The sequence below is a fragment of the Cucumis sativus genome, unplaced genomic scaffold, assembly GCF_000004075.3.
Source record: "Cucumis sativus cultivar 9930 unplaced genomic scaffold, Cucumber_9930_V3 scaffold109, whole genome shotgun sequence".
Lineage (NCBI taxonomy): Eukaryota > Viridiplantae > Streptophyta > Magnoliopsida > Cucurbitales > Cucurbitaceae > Cucumis > Cucumis sativus.
This window is the reverse complement of record NW_022279516.1, coordinates 112624-125695: the sequence shown is the minus strand read 5'-3', so window position 1 is coordinate 125695 and position 13072 is coordinate 112624. Positions and strand designations below refer to the sequence as shown.

Sequence of the window (13072 nt, the reverse complement as noted above, 5' to 3'; positions counted from 1 at the left end):
GTCAATTACTGTTGAAGAAGCTTGCATATGACAACTAGTATTCATGAACGGTCATGTTCATAATTCTACTTATCCATCCAATTGAATATGTTCACATATTAAATCAACTAGAGAATTAAAGCTGACTCGGACATCTACCAAAATTTCAGCAACTAAGTAATTCTCATAAATATTACATCCATTCCATTGACCTCCATAAAAAACAACAATAGGAAAGACATTATAATCTGTAAAAAAAAAAAAAAATTAAGTATTTAATTGGGATAGAAAGAAATAGATAGACATAGATATACATTTATTACTGAATAAAAGAATAAAATGTACAAAATGATAATACTAAACACAATGCAAGAATAAGTAAACGATCGTGCAATGAAATAATATACATTAAACGATCGTATTAACCGTGATAAACGACCATTTAACAACGGTAAATGATAATATTGATTAAAATAAATTATCGTGTTGACATGGGTACACGATCATATGATATTGGTGATCGTATTGAATAGTGTAAACAATCGTCTTGTTATCGGTACACGATCGTGTTAATATTTGTAAGTGATTCTATTGATAGTGGTAACTGATCGTGTAATTCGATGTAAATTATCGTAAAAAACTTTAAACTATCGATCTTTATAATGAAGTACATAATTCTTACATTAATACTTAAATTTGTTGTAACGATCCAACTTTTCTAATTAAGTTGAAGTCATTAATTTGGACAAAGAGACCTTGATTGACACAAATTATAGTAAAATTCACTTGAATCATACGATCAAAGATAACAAACTTAAGTTCAGGCCCTATTTCAAATACCAAAACTTTAAAAGTACTATTTACAAAACAACAGTTCGTAAACTCAGTTCCATCACAAAATTTTTAAACAACCTCATGTACAAAGGAAAAACAAGAAACATAAAGCGAAAGCATTTGAAGAACATTCCCTTATGGCAATCACGTCTCCTTCTTGTCCCTCGTCGGTCTACCTCCTTTGTTACCTTTGCCTGAAATAGTTAAACATGAAAGGATGAGTATAAACATACCCAATAAGAGACCCGCTATTGGTCCCATTAGGGGAAAAAGAAACTGTTAACTTCCTATTGGAGTACCCTGCACAGTCACAGTCTTGTGATCCCGTAGGGTACACATAATCCGTCTAACACCTCAAAGGACGCATAAATCAGTCTACTGTTCTGCAGAAACACATATCAGTCTAATGCTCTCGAAGGATGCACATATCAATCTAGTGCTATCGAAGGATGCACATATCAGGTGGTGATCCGTAGGACACCCGCAAGGTAACTACCCAATAGAAATCTAACAATTTTCCCCTCAATCCATTCTAAACATCTTAACACTCATTCATAGTATAGTCCAGCTACTTCAACATATAATCCTTTCACTTAACACCTTAATAGTCAACCTATCTCACTTGAGCCCAATGTCCGCCAGTAACATATCAATACATCAGTCAATCAAACTATATAGTTATAACACCCCTCAATTCACCAGTACACAGCCCTACTTTAGTATAACCTACACCCAATCTAAACGACAATCACAAGTTCACATCCACATTCCATACAAACACAATCTACAATTGTCGTCCTGTCTACATCCATACATATATATATATTCCCAGACAATCACAATATGCATTCAACATCAAGTCTACATCAATCCATGTATATATTTTTTTTTCAGTCATTCACAGTATACATTCAACACCAAGTCTACATCCATATGTATATATATCGTTTTGACATCTTTACTCAATCAGAGGTAACTATACAGACAGCACAATTCAAAACTATAGGTGAGTCCAGTAGTAGAGAATCCCTTACCTTATAACCTTACTTAAGCTTCTTTTTTCAAACTAAAGTGCAACGAACCGACCTAAACATAATTGAAGAGAAATCAATCACTTCCACAAACAATTTAATCCATTCAATTCACTCTATATGTAAATTCCATAACTTACCCAAATTGTGGAGAATCAAATTCTAACGGAGACGGATCGGTGCAACAAATAACCGAACAATTCAGATCTAAACATACATGGCGTGACAGAACTGGAGTGACTCGGGCTAACGGTTATGCGACGATAGGAAAAATTTGCTTGACGTTCGGTGTAGGTGGAAGACGGTGGTGAAGTTGATTGGAGAAGGAAAAGAGAAGGAAGAAAAGAGAGATTATGCATACACTGTGAGAAGCACACAAAAAAATTGAAAATAAATTGAAAAGAAGAGAGAGATAAGTCTGAGGGAGAAATATTCATTTCCTTTTCAAAGTGAATTGCAAAGAAATTTTCTCAATTGAAAAGAAAGGAGAAATATACAAAGTCAGCCACCGCTTCTTCTCCCTTTAGTTTGCAGTTTTCGTCTCCCTCTCTTCTATTATTAAAATAAATAAATAAAATATCACAACCCGACTTAACACAAACTATTTACTCCAACTTTTTAAACTACAAATTTAATTTCTCAACTTTTAAACTATTTTAAACTTACAAATCTACTTTATTCATTTCTTCAGATTTATATCTAACAAATAAAAAAAAATCAAAATTTATAGACACTTAAACATAAAATTGAAAGACCTATTAAACAATTGAAAGGTTTAAGAGGTAACTAGACAAACTTTAAAAGTTCTAAGGGAAAGAATCTTTTGTTTAACTATTACAGTAATTAATTTTGAAAATATGTTATTTTAAAAAAACTACAAGTGTTTGACAACTCTTTGAAAGCTATTGAAATACTCTCAAATTGTATTTTAAGCAATTTTAATAAAAAGAAAGTCTACATAAAAAAATTACCCTTTTTAAAGGAACATTTTTTCTCTAATCACTCTCCAATGGAACTCAAACACGTACTTCAAGTTAATTCTGGTATCCAAGAATCAGTCTCATCCAACATAAACAAGAACATTCAACTTGATAGAACTTCATTACCTCATTTTTACAATTCCCAAAGTTACTAAATGAAGGACCATTCCTAAAACATACTTACATCCAACTTTCTCCATGAATAAACTTATCGTCTTTATATACTGATGAATATAGAGATGGAGCGATCAGAGTTTGTTTATGTACCAAATTAGAGTGAGTTGAGAAAAGAGTGGATTTACACAAGGACGAAATGGCTGGCTGCTGCTTGTTCAAAACTGAAAGTTAGGGTGACCTTGTTTCTCATAGGGACTCAGCAAATTGAGGGGCCTCCAGGTCAACTTCTGGTCTCATTATACATGCCATTAGCCATTCAACGTTGAAAGTCCATATCCCTTTTTGTACGGCCACCAAGGCTTCCTCCACGTCTTCCTCACAAGCCACAAAGATTGTCTTCCATACGTTGTTTACTTTATCTAGCTCATGAATCACTAAATTTTCAAGCATAATGAATTTGCCAAATGAGAGAAAAAATTATGTATATACTACAAGGAAATTGCAAGAATTCACCCTATCAAAAATATTAAACAATTCTTGTTCTAGTCCTAAAATTTTCCATCTTTTCCCAACTTTCAAAATGATTCCTATGAGATATATTCCAATCACATATAGCAGAAATGACCGATGAGTATTGGATAAATGAATATTAGTTGATAAAATAATTTACAAAATACTAAAATCGTTAGTTGGCTACGTTTTGGAAGCTCGATGATTAAAATGGATGTTTTGAAAGTTCTAAGGCTAAATGGAATTTAAAATCAACATAATAGTAAGTTCAAGATCAAAGACAAGCTAAACAATAAAATGTTGCATGCAGAAAACAATCTAATCATAATTAGAAACATGAATGTATGTATTTGTAAACCAAATCACAAAAAATAACTCCAAATTTCGATCTAGAGACAATTAAAAACTTGAACAAATTTGATAATTAAAGAAACACGGAGATGGCCATATGACCTTGTGCATAGACTTTTTACATTACATGCTCAATTCCTAGGATCAAAACAAACATAAATATTAAAGACTTAAGAAGCACATACACTCTAGTTTGGCTAGTGTATCAATAAACAATATGTATGGAACACTCGGAGAACACGTGTTGAACACTAGTTAGTACAGTAGATGTGTTAGACAACAAGTATTCCAATGCAATAAAGGTCAAGATTGGTCACACACACATATTAAACTCTTGGCTTTGAATAAGTTTTGAGTGAAGGACAAGCTTATTTTTAAGCATATAAATACATAAACTTATTGACTTTGAATTTCTATATAAATATGATACATACTTTTTAAATTATATATATTAAAACTGTGTTCTAGCACTATCCTATATTTTTTGAAAAAAATGACACGTCACCATGTCTATGATTTATTGACCCATGTCTAGAATTCGTATACGTGCTTGTTTGTTGAGAACTTCACGTCTTCATTAGATGGGAGGATAGCCATATTATAGTTGTTGTATATGTAATATAGAGAACCAAACCTAGTACTCGAGATTTGTACAATAACAGAGAACTTACATTTCCACCGGTTGACTTGACTATCAGGGATAGAGTTTTAGGTGGTGGTTGAGCGTGAGCTGATATGCAAACATCATACCCTTCAAATAAAGCTCAAGAACATGCTTTTGCCCTGAGAACTGCAGCTTTTAGGCTGGCTCGATACTTCGATATGTAGTCATCATCATTTAGTATGTAAGGCAACTCGTCTGCAGATCAATAAGGAATTAATCAATCACAAAAATTAGGTAGGATGAAAAACATAAGTGGAAGAAAATACATTACACTTTGATACTAGCAAGCCATTCGAACTTACCAACAAATCTGCCTTCCCGTTAGGTTTCCTTTAACCAACTGGAGGAGAAAATCCAAGCTCTGAGTAATTTGCAATTAACTTGCAATTTTAGTAACAAGATATAGTAAAAATTATGAGCAAGAGCACACTGACACACTTGAAGCCACATGGTAATGCATATGCTCGATAATCATTGAGAACATTAACAGGAGAAAATAAAGTTAAGAACAGTAGCTTGAAGAACAAAAAACATTCTACAACATAAAATCTTCAAAAACACATTGCTTAAAATCCAGTTTACTAATATAAAAGGTAAGATATTACGTTCCAAGATAAAACCAAGTATAAGGCACTTGGAACCTCCCTCTTGAGTACTCTCACCCAAGCCCTAGATCACTCCCCAGAATTCTCCCCTCACTTACCCTCCCTCCATTTATAATAAGATGTAACCACACTTACATAATAACTACTAGTAACTTTCTAAATATCTAATTACCCTTATACCCCTAACCTTATAATAATCTAAGTATCTAACATTACCCGATCCTTCAAAACACCTTGTCCTCAAGGTGTGCTTACAAACATGATCAAGGCCCCTTTCTCTTTTTTTTTCTCTTTTTAATTGCAAACAATCCCCATCATTCTGCTCTTCAATGTTGAAAAAGAAATCCTCCCCTTCGGCTTTGAAAAACTCTTGATTCCAATAAGGTCCATTGACTTCAGCCCACAAAGCAGCCCAATGTACTTGAATTTTCCTTTTCCAAAACACATTGTCTTAGTTAACCCTTTGCATATCACCAACAAGTGTTTAATTTTCAAACTCTTCATCTCTAGTGGGCTCGGCCATAATCAAAGTGTTGCGTCAAGACCAAAATCATATTGCCGCGGTTTCATTCCTAGGACCCACCTACATACACGTTTTTCTTCCCTCCTATTTTTGGAACTCTCCACCCACTTCATCTACAAAATGATGTGCCCCCAATGTTTTATTTAGAATAAGTTGAAGCTCATTTAGAGTAAGTTGAAGCCCACTTGAAATAGTAAAACCCAAGATTGTTACTTTTGTCCTAATCCTCTTTCCTACCAATTTCTACCACGTCATTGTCACCATCATGTGTGCAGCAACTTCTTCCTCGTCACGTGATTCACCCCTATTCCAGACCACCTTCTCGAGCCTCTGTAGACCGGTAACTGTCGGCTTCTTCTTTCTCCATTGCAACCAGCCATTTTGTGTTTCTTTGAGCAACAAATTTTTCTCCACTCGCTCTTCATTTCGAGCCTCACAGGTAATCCTCGTCGACCTTCCTCTATAGTTTCTTCTTGGTCACTCTTTGCCATCCTCTTCACCTTCGTTGTATAACCGTTGCAATCGCGTTTTCCTCGATTCTTCTATGGATTTAGCAACTTCTTGGAATCCATCGATTTATGGACCTGAAGATTCCAATCCGTTCTAAATAAACACAATCCAGATCAGTGCCACTGAACACAGGCATTTCAACCTTCTTGAATTTGCTATGATCGTTCGAGTTTTCATCCCTTTTAAAGTTGTTTGTTTTACCTTCTACCTTGATTTCCTTCAATGTCTTACCTCCACCTTCGATGATACTCTCAATCGTTGGTCCTTTTCGACGATCCTTCCATTCTTCCGGAGATTTTCGAATTATCCTTCTGCTATTCCTTCGATGCATTTAGCAACCGTTCTTGTTTTTCCAACTAGATGACCAGTCTTTCGATGCTTTCTGGCAAGGATAACAAGTTTTATTCAATTGCCAGCAACTTGTGTAACTCCACTTGTATCCCCGAGATTTCCTTATCAGAGGTCTCCAACTTCTCTTCGATCCGTTTTTGTGCTGCTCTATCGTTCTCCCAAGTTAAAACGCTCTGATACCAATTTGTTAAGATACTGTAAATATACGGCAAGTGTATCTTACTTTATTGAATTACCTCAACGAATTACAGTATAGAGAATAAAAAATCACTCACATCTACTTCCTAAAGGCACACTCCAGTGAGGATCACAACAAAGAACAAGAAAAACTAAGAACAAACCGCAACCATGAAAATGACCAAAACAAACAATAAAAAGAACTTGACTTGGACCCTCTACTTCTCCCGAGCACGAAAGACGGCAGCCTCTACTTCTTTGGAATATTTTGTCCCCTTTCTCCCTCCTCTTTCCTCCCTTTTATTTTGCTTTACTAACAAACTAATGGGAAAGATCTCCTCCGATATTTTCTCCTCCTATAATCTCTCCTATATTCTCGTGTGGGTCAATATTACCCTTTTTAATTCTTCTACTGTATTTAAATAATATTGGAGACATATACTTCCTAACAAGAACAAGATCTGAATTTATTATAATGTAACTATAAGAAAATACAATAAAACCAAGTATAAAGCACTTGGAACCCTCCCTCTTGAGTACTCTCACCCAAGCCTTATATCACTCCCCAAAATTCTCCCAACTTACCCTCCCTCCATTTATAATAACATGTAACCACCCTAGTTACCACACTTACATAATAACTACTAGTAACCACACTTACACAATAACTACTAGTAACTTCCTAAATATCTAATTACCCTTATACCCCAACCCTATACTAATCTAGGTATCTAACAAATTCCATAACATAATGTATTAGGGGAAGAAGGAAATCGAGGATAAAAACACTAGCTAGCCAACAAATATCTTTCATTAGTGAGCTTGAGCCATTTTACACGTAAAATGGGAAAAGTAAGCCTGAAACCCAAATTAGCCTAATGGTTGTCTTAACAACCACTACCCACCATCACGATAGAAACAACTGAGAAGGAAGAGCATGATACAATCCAACTCAAACATAAGAATTGATTTTGATGTTTAATTAAAAGTAAACAGGCAGTAGAATAAGAAACTATGCCCTTTTAGATCTAGAAGGTTCACAACAATTTCCAGCCTAAGCACAACTACGAGGCAATGGAAGAATAACGACAAAGGCCTTGTGTGCATGGAATCGCTAACTTTTGTGCAAATGAGATGATTATCGGTATTCAAAGGCCAAAAGGATACATAGAAGAGTGTTCGTCTAAGGTTGCAAGACTAACCCTGAAAAGAGAGCAATACAAAAATTTAGAGTTTTCCGCAAATTTCCTGTAATGACATGAGTGCTTGTACTCCCATCAGCAGTGAGAGAACCACCAAGCTCCTCAATCATCTGAATCAGAAAACAACTGCACATTAGAGCAGTCACAATTTGGAATAAATAGAACTTTTTATTGTTAGAATCTTAGAATATTTATGAAAAGTTTATGGGAATATTTTTCTTAATTCCTAAATATTTTCCTTTTTTATTCCTCTGTATATTCTATTTATTCTCCCTTGTACCTATTGTATTTTTCATCAAAAAATAATAAGAAGAAAAATATAGTGGTTTTTCTCCTGGTACACAGGTTTCCACATAAAGTTCTGTGTTTATTTGTCTCCCTTTCAATATGGTATCTGAGCAGGTGGTCCAAGAAGGTCTTGTGTTCAAGCCTCGCATTGTCGTTTCCTCCCCAATTAAAATCCGTTTCCAGTTGTTGGGCCTTTCAAATATTTCAAGCCCACAAGTGAGGAGAGTGTTGGTGATATATAATTGAATTTTCTTTCTTTTTTTAAAAAAGGATACGAGTCTCACTATTATTAATATAAAGAAAGAGACAAAGCTCAATGTACATGAGGATTATACAAAGAGCAAAAGGGGAGAGGGAAGATCAACAGGCGCATCCGGGCATCTCAAACTAGGTTGACACCCCTTAGTGCCCTCAAAACATCCAAAAAGCGACAACACAAGATCAAAACAAAAAGCCACAAAAACAAAGACAAACAAAATGATAAAAAGAATCTTTCCAAAGCAAAATCATAATCCAAGGCAGCATGCTGAGAACAAAGAAGAATAAGCCTTGATTGGTTGAGCAAAAACTGTTTGAAGCAGAGGGTTGATCCGAAAGTTCTGATCATCACAATATCCTACGTCGAAGATCTTCTTTTGCATTACATTTTCTAAAATTTCCAATCCACTCTGTTAAAGGCCTTTTCAAGGTCTAATTTAATGATCCATCTTTTCTTTTTTCGGATACTATAGACCTCCACAGTTTCTTTTGCTATTAAAATAGGATCCAATATTTGGCACTCTTCCAGAAAGCCACATTGTAATGGAGAAGTATGTTAGGATTCTAACAATAAAACACAAAATATCCTAACCAAATGGCTAAACAGAGGCAGCACTCTGTAATTCTTTATTTATGTAAAAGCCAAAACACATTCAACTGTAGTAGATATGAAAAATAAAGGATGAACAACATAGAAAACTTACCCAGCTCCTTTATACGGGGCTGGATACCCTCAGGCTACAACAGCCTTTACTCTCCTTGAAATAACCAAAAAAGACCTAGCCTCCCCTACCCCAACATTACATATTTATACCTCTCTCTCTCATCCCTCCTGGCGGGCCCCACCTGCACGATCCTCTCCCATTATTCTCTCATCATTGGTTGCTAAGGAATTTCCCTTTCTACCGTTCCTTTTATAGGTATAGATAATAGGAGGTCTTACAAAGTAATACTGGCCTGACTTTCTTTAATCTTTCTGCGAGAACCTTTCCAAACAACTTATAAATTAATGTTGAAACAACTTATAAGCCACATTGTAATGACATTACTTCTCTTGACCGAACTTCAATAATCGACAACTTATATTTATCCACATAATCAGCAAAACTCTTAATCTGCCACTAGCTTACCCAACCAATTCCTTTTAAACTCCATAGTGCCTTTATAATACAACTGGCAATCTCTTCTCTTTTGGTCTCCGGAATCAATGCTCTATCTGGATTAGCTTTCTTCAAAAGATTTTTAATAGCCAATTGTTTCGAATGGCCCATGAATCCTCTAGTGTTCCATGATATAATCTCCATCTTTGCTACCTCTGCCTTATATCAATTCAATTTCACATGCTGCCAAGAAAGGAACCAACTCTTGAGGGGGAAGGATACTTGCTGACCTGCACAAAATTTCTTTTTATGGGGAGGAAAACAATTTAATAAAATCTGGACCGAGAGAGTCAATGTCCTCTTGTTTCTCTGTCTCTGATTGAATTATTTCTTCCTCAACTGGTTCAAATTCTGCACTACTTAAACTGGTGACTGATTCAACTTCCATGAATTCATCTTCTAGGTTCTCAACTTTTTTGAGACAAGAAGTATCTTGCACAAAATTAAAGAATGAACCAAAAAGTTTGGAGGAGGATTGAGAAAATTTATTACTTAAGGAGGAAGGCAGTACTGACCTTTTGCCAACTGAATTTGGAATTTGTATCTTCACACAACTTTCCTCTAATAAATCAGAATTAGCCAAGCTCATCCAAATGTTGCGAAAAGAAGTTCTCCCTTTGGTATAGGTCTTGAGGTGCTCATAAAATTTTTTGGCATGTATTGGAATAGCTTTCATTGCAGAGGATATTTTAGTCTTGGGAGAGGCTGGTAATTTTGGTTGAGAACTGAAAACAGGAGATGGCCAGCAAGTGAAGTTCCTTGATGGAGGAGAGGACTCTGATTCTTCCTCCAATTCGTCAGAATACCAAAAGCCATTGGTATTCTGATTAATAAAATTCTTGGGGCCTACCATCTGTGTGTCAGATTTTAAAATGTCTGCAGATACATTAAGTTTGAAAAAATCTGGTTGGGGAGGGCTAGGTGAGCTATTTTTTGAGATAATAAAATACCGGCTGGCTGCCTTTTCTACTTTCAAGGTCTGTTTTTCTCTCTTTTCTGTTGAAGTCTTTTCCCCTTCTAAGTACGTGGAGATGCCAGCTATACCCAAATTTGAATTTTGCCTTCTGAAAATTATTTTTTCCGGCGAGGATTCAAGGTCTGAAACTCTTTCCGGTCGAACAAGGTTTTCTTCTTCATCATCCAACTTCCTAAGTGCTTCGAAAGGATTTCTTGAGATGGATGGGGCATTCTGTTTGAGAAAATTCAGGTATCTGGGAGACCATCACTTTGGAGCCCTTCATCTAAAATCACTGAATTTATTCTACATAAATCAATAGGATTGGAAAAATCACTTTGAAATAGATCAGATTGGATTATTACAGGAGCTTCTAAGGGTTCAAAATCCCCAAAATTAAGGGAAAATTTTCCTCAGTTCTCACTCTTTAATTCTATAGTTGCTGGTAAAAATCCGCAAAGATTTTTCCAAACTTTAATTCTTGCTTCAGAGAACTTGATCAGATTGAGTGTTTCTAAGATTATACTTTCTAGTCCACCAAAGTAGCTTAAGCTTAAGGCTATAATTGAATTTTCTTTCAACCACCAGCTTAAACTTTTTGGTGAATCGGTGGTTTAATATTTATATTAATATTTTATAAAAAAGTATACAGCTAATGCCATATAAAATAAATAAAGAAATACTATAAAATCTACATCCATAAAATATGCATGTGAACACATATCAGAAGATGGATATTCGTAAGTTAGAAAGACCGATAACAAAATGTCATAATTAAACAACATCATTAATATTATGGGTAGTTTCAAGCTTCATTTGTCTATTCTAGGTAGGGATATTGAATAACTCTTAAAAATAATATAAAGATTGAATCCCTAAACTTCATGTGCTTGCTAGTATACAACCTAAAAGTTCAACAGTTAAAGAAACTGATTAATCATTTTTGGCAGGATGTCAGATTCGCCTTTCGAAATCCTACATGAGTAGAGCCAGCCAAATAAGCCAAGCCTCTTAAGGAATATGGAGAAGTTCAATGACTGGGTATGTATATGATAAGCCTTAACCTCAATTTTATTTGTCAATAATGGAGGGAAGGAATCAAAAGCTTCTCTAGCTCTCCCAATTATTCTAAGAAACCTAATACAAGGTATGTCAAAACATACCCTCCCCAAACAATCATAATAGCATTTATATGAAAGCATAAAAGACTCATGGCCCCCTTAACTAGCAACATTCAGACCAACAAATACAGCTTCCCATCCTCCTCTCCTGAATCCTTTCTTGTGCCTACGGGTGTACACCTTCACTACCATGGGCCTATCATATTTAGAGATCGTAGAGGCTGTATGAGCCAAGGAGCTGGAAGAGTAGGATTAGGGAAGTGTGGAGTTTTCCGCTCTTTGTTTGGCCAAAAGTGTTTGTGGACTCCCGACAAGAAAATTTCAATTTTATGCCTTATTGACTTCGTATGTCCTAGGCCCTAAGAGTTCAAAACTTTCTAGATTTCACAACTTCTTGGACCACTCCTTGTGCCAAACACCCCTTTAAAGAATACTAAGCCAAGGATATAAAACTTCAATACCATCAATAGAAAATCTCATAAAAGAAACATGAATGATGAATATTTTAGAAGACTATAAATTGGTACCGTACCTTCATGAGCTGAGTTTTCTTAGTTTCGTCTGCAATGTTCATCAGCATAATTTTAAATGATTTTCCTAATGTGTTCTCTTCAGAATTGAGGTCCTCTGATGCCACATTTACACTTCCAAATTCTTGACAGAAATTTTGTGTACACTGATTGGTTGGATTTTTAGGATAAATACTTGATAAAATCTCATGCTTTGAATTGGCTAAAGAGCATCCTGGAGAGCAGGTATCGTATACATCACTTTTAGGATCAAGATTTTTGTTAGAGTGGGAATGGAAATGGTCCAGATTGACTCCTTTTACTTTCTTTGACTTCAGGGAAGAAAGTGATGCTTCCCAAACTCTCTTTGCGCTATGTTTAGAGCAAGAACAATGTGTCTCATCCAAATTACCAAGAGTATTGGATAATTTTGCAATACTAGCTGTCGTGTTGTTCTCTATTTCTGCAAAAGAAACCAGACCGTTGCTGTCATGCACTGCATCCTGGTTTAAATAAACCGTTATGAGATAATTAAGCAACATATGGAGAATAATTTAAATTGTACTATCTTGTGGAACAAAACCTGAATTACACATACCCTGAATTTCATTTTCTTCTCCAAGGGGCACTAAAGTTACAAACTCGTCATGTTGAAAATTCAAATTTTGAATGGTATGCTGATCAGTTGCATTTGAAACGTTGCAACCTCGATTGGCAACACTGATTCTTGCAGCATACGGGGCTTCAGGCTTTAATAGAGAAAGTAACTTTGGAAAGTTAGTCGAACACATTGAAATTCCCTGAATGTGCGAAATCCATGGATTTTATTACACATCCCAAAGGTGAACGACTTTGAGGCATCTTGGTTATAATCAATTGGTTCTCGAAGTACGCCACCTTCATCCCCACTACAAAACTATGTTCTGTCGAGCTGATAGCACACTTGT

The 13072-nt window shown here is 35.4% G+C and overlaps 1 long non-coding RNA gene across 2 annotated transcripts; it reads right to left on the bottom strand.

The window, feature by feature from the left end:
* Positions 1 to 4416: 4416 nt before the first annotated feature.
* Positions 4417 to 8042, bottom strand: LOC116405481. 2 transcript variants are annotated; one of them, XR_004218616.1, is made up of 3 exons: positions 7835 to 8042; positions 4769 to 4827; positions 4417 to 4661 (listed from the first exon to the last, which is right to left on the bottom strand). It is a non-coding gene; the product is annotated as an uncharacterized LOC116405481 (long non-coding RNA). The 2 variants fall into 2 exon arrangements; XR_004218615.1 differs by lacking the exon at positions 7835 to 8042 and having other exon boundaries at positions 4769 to 4954.
* Positions 8043 to 13072: the final 5030 nt, after the last annotated feature.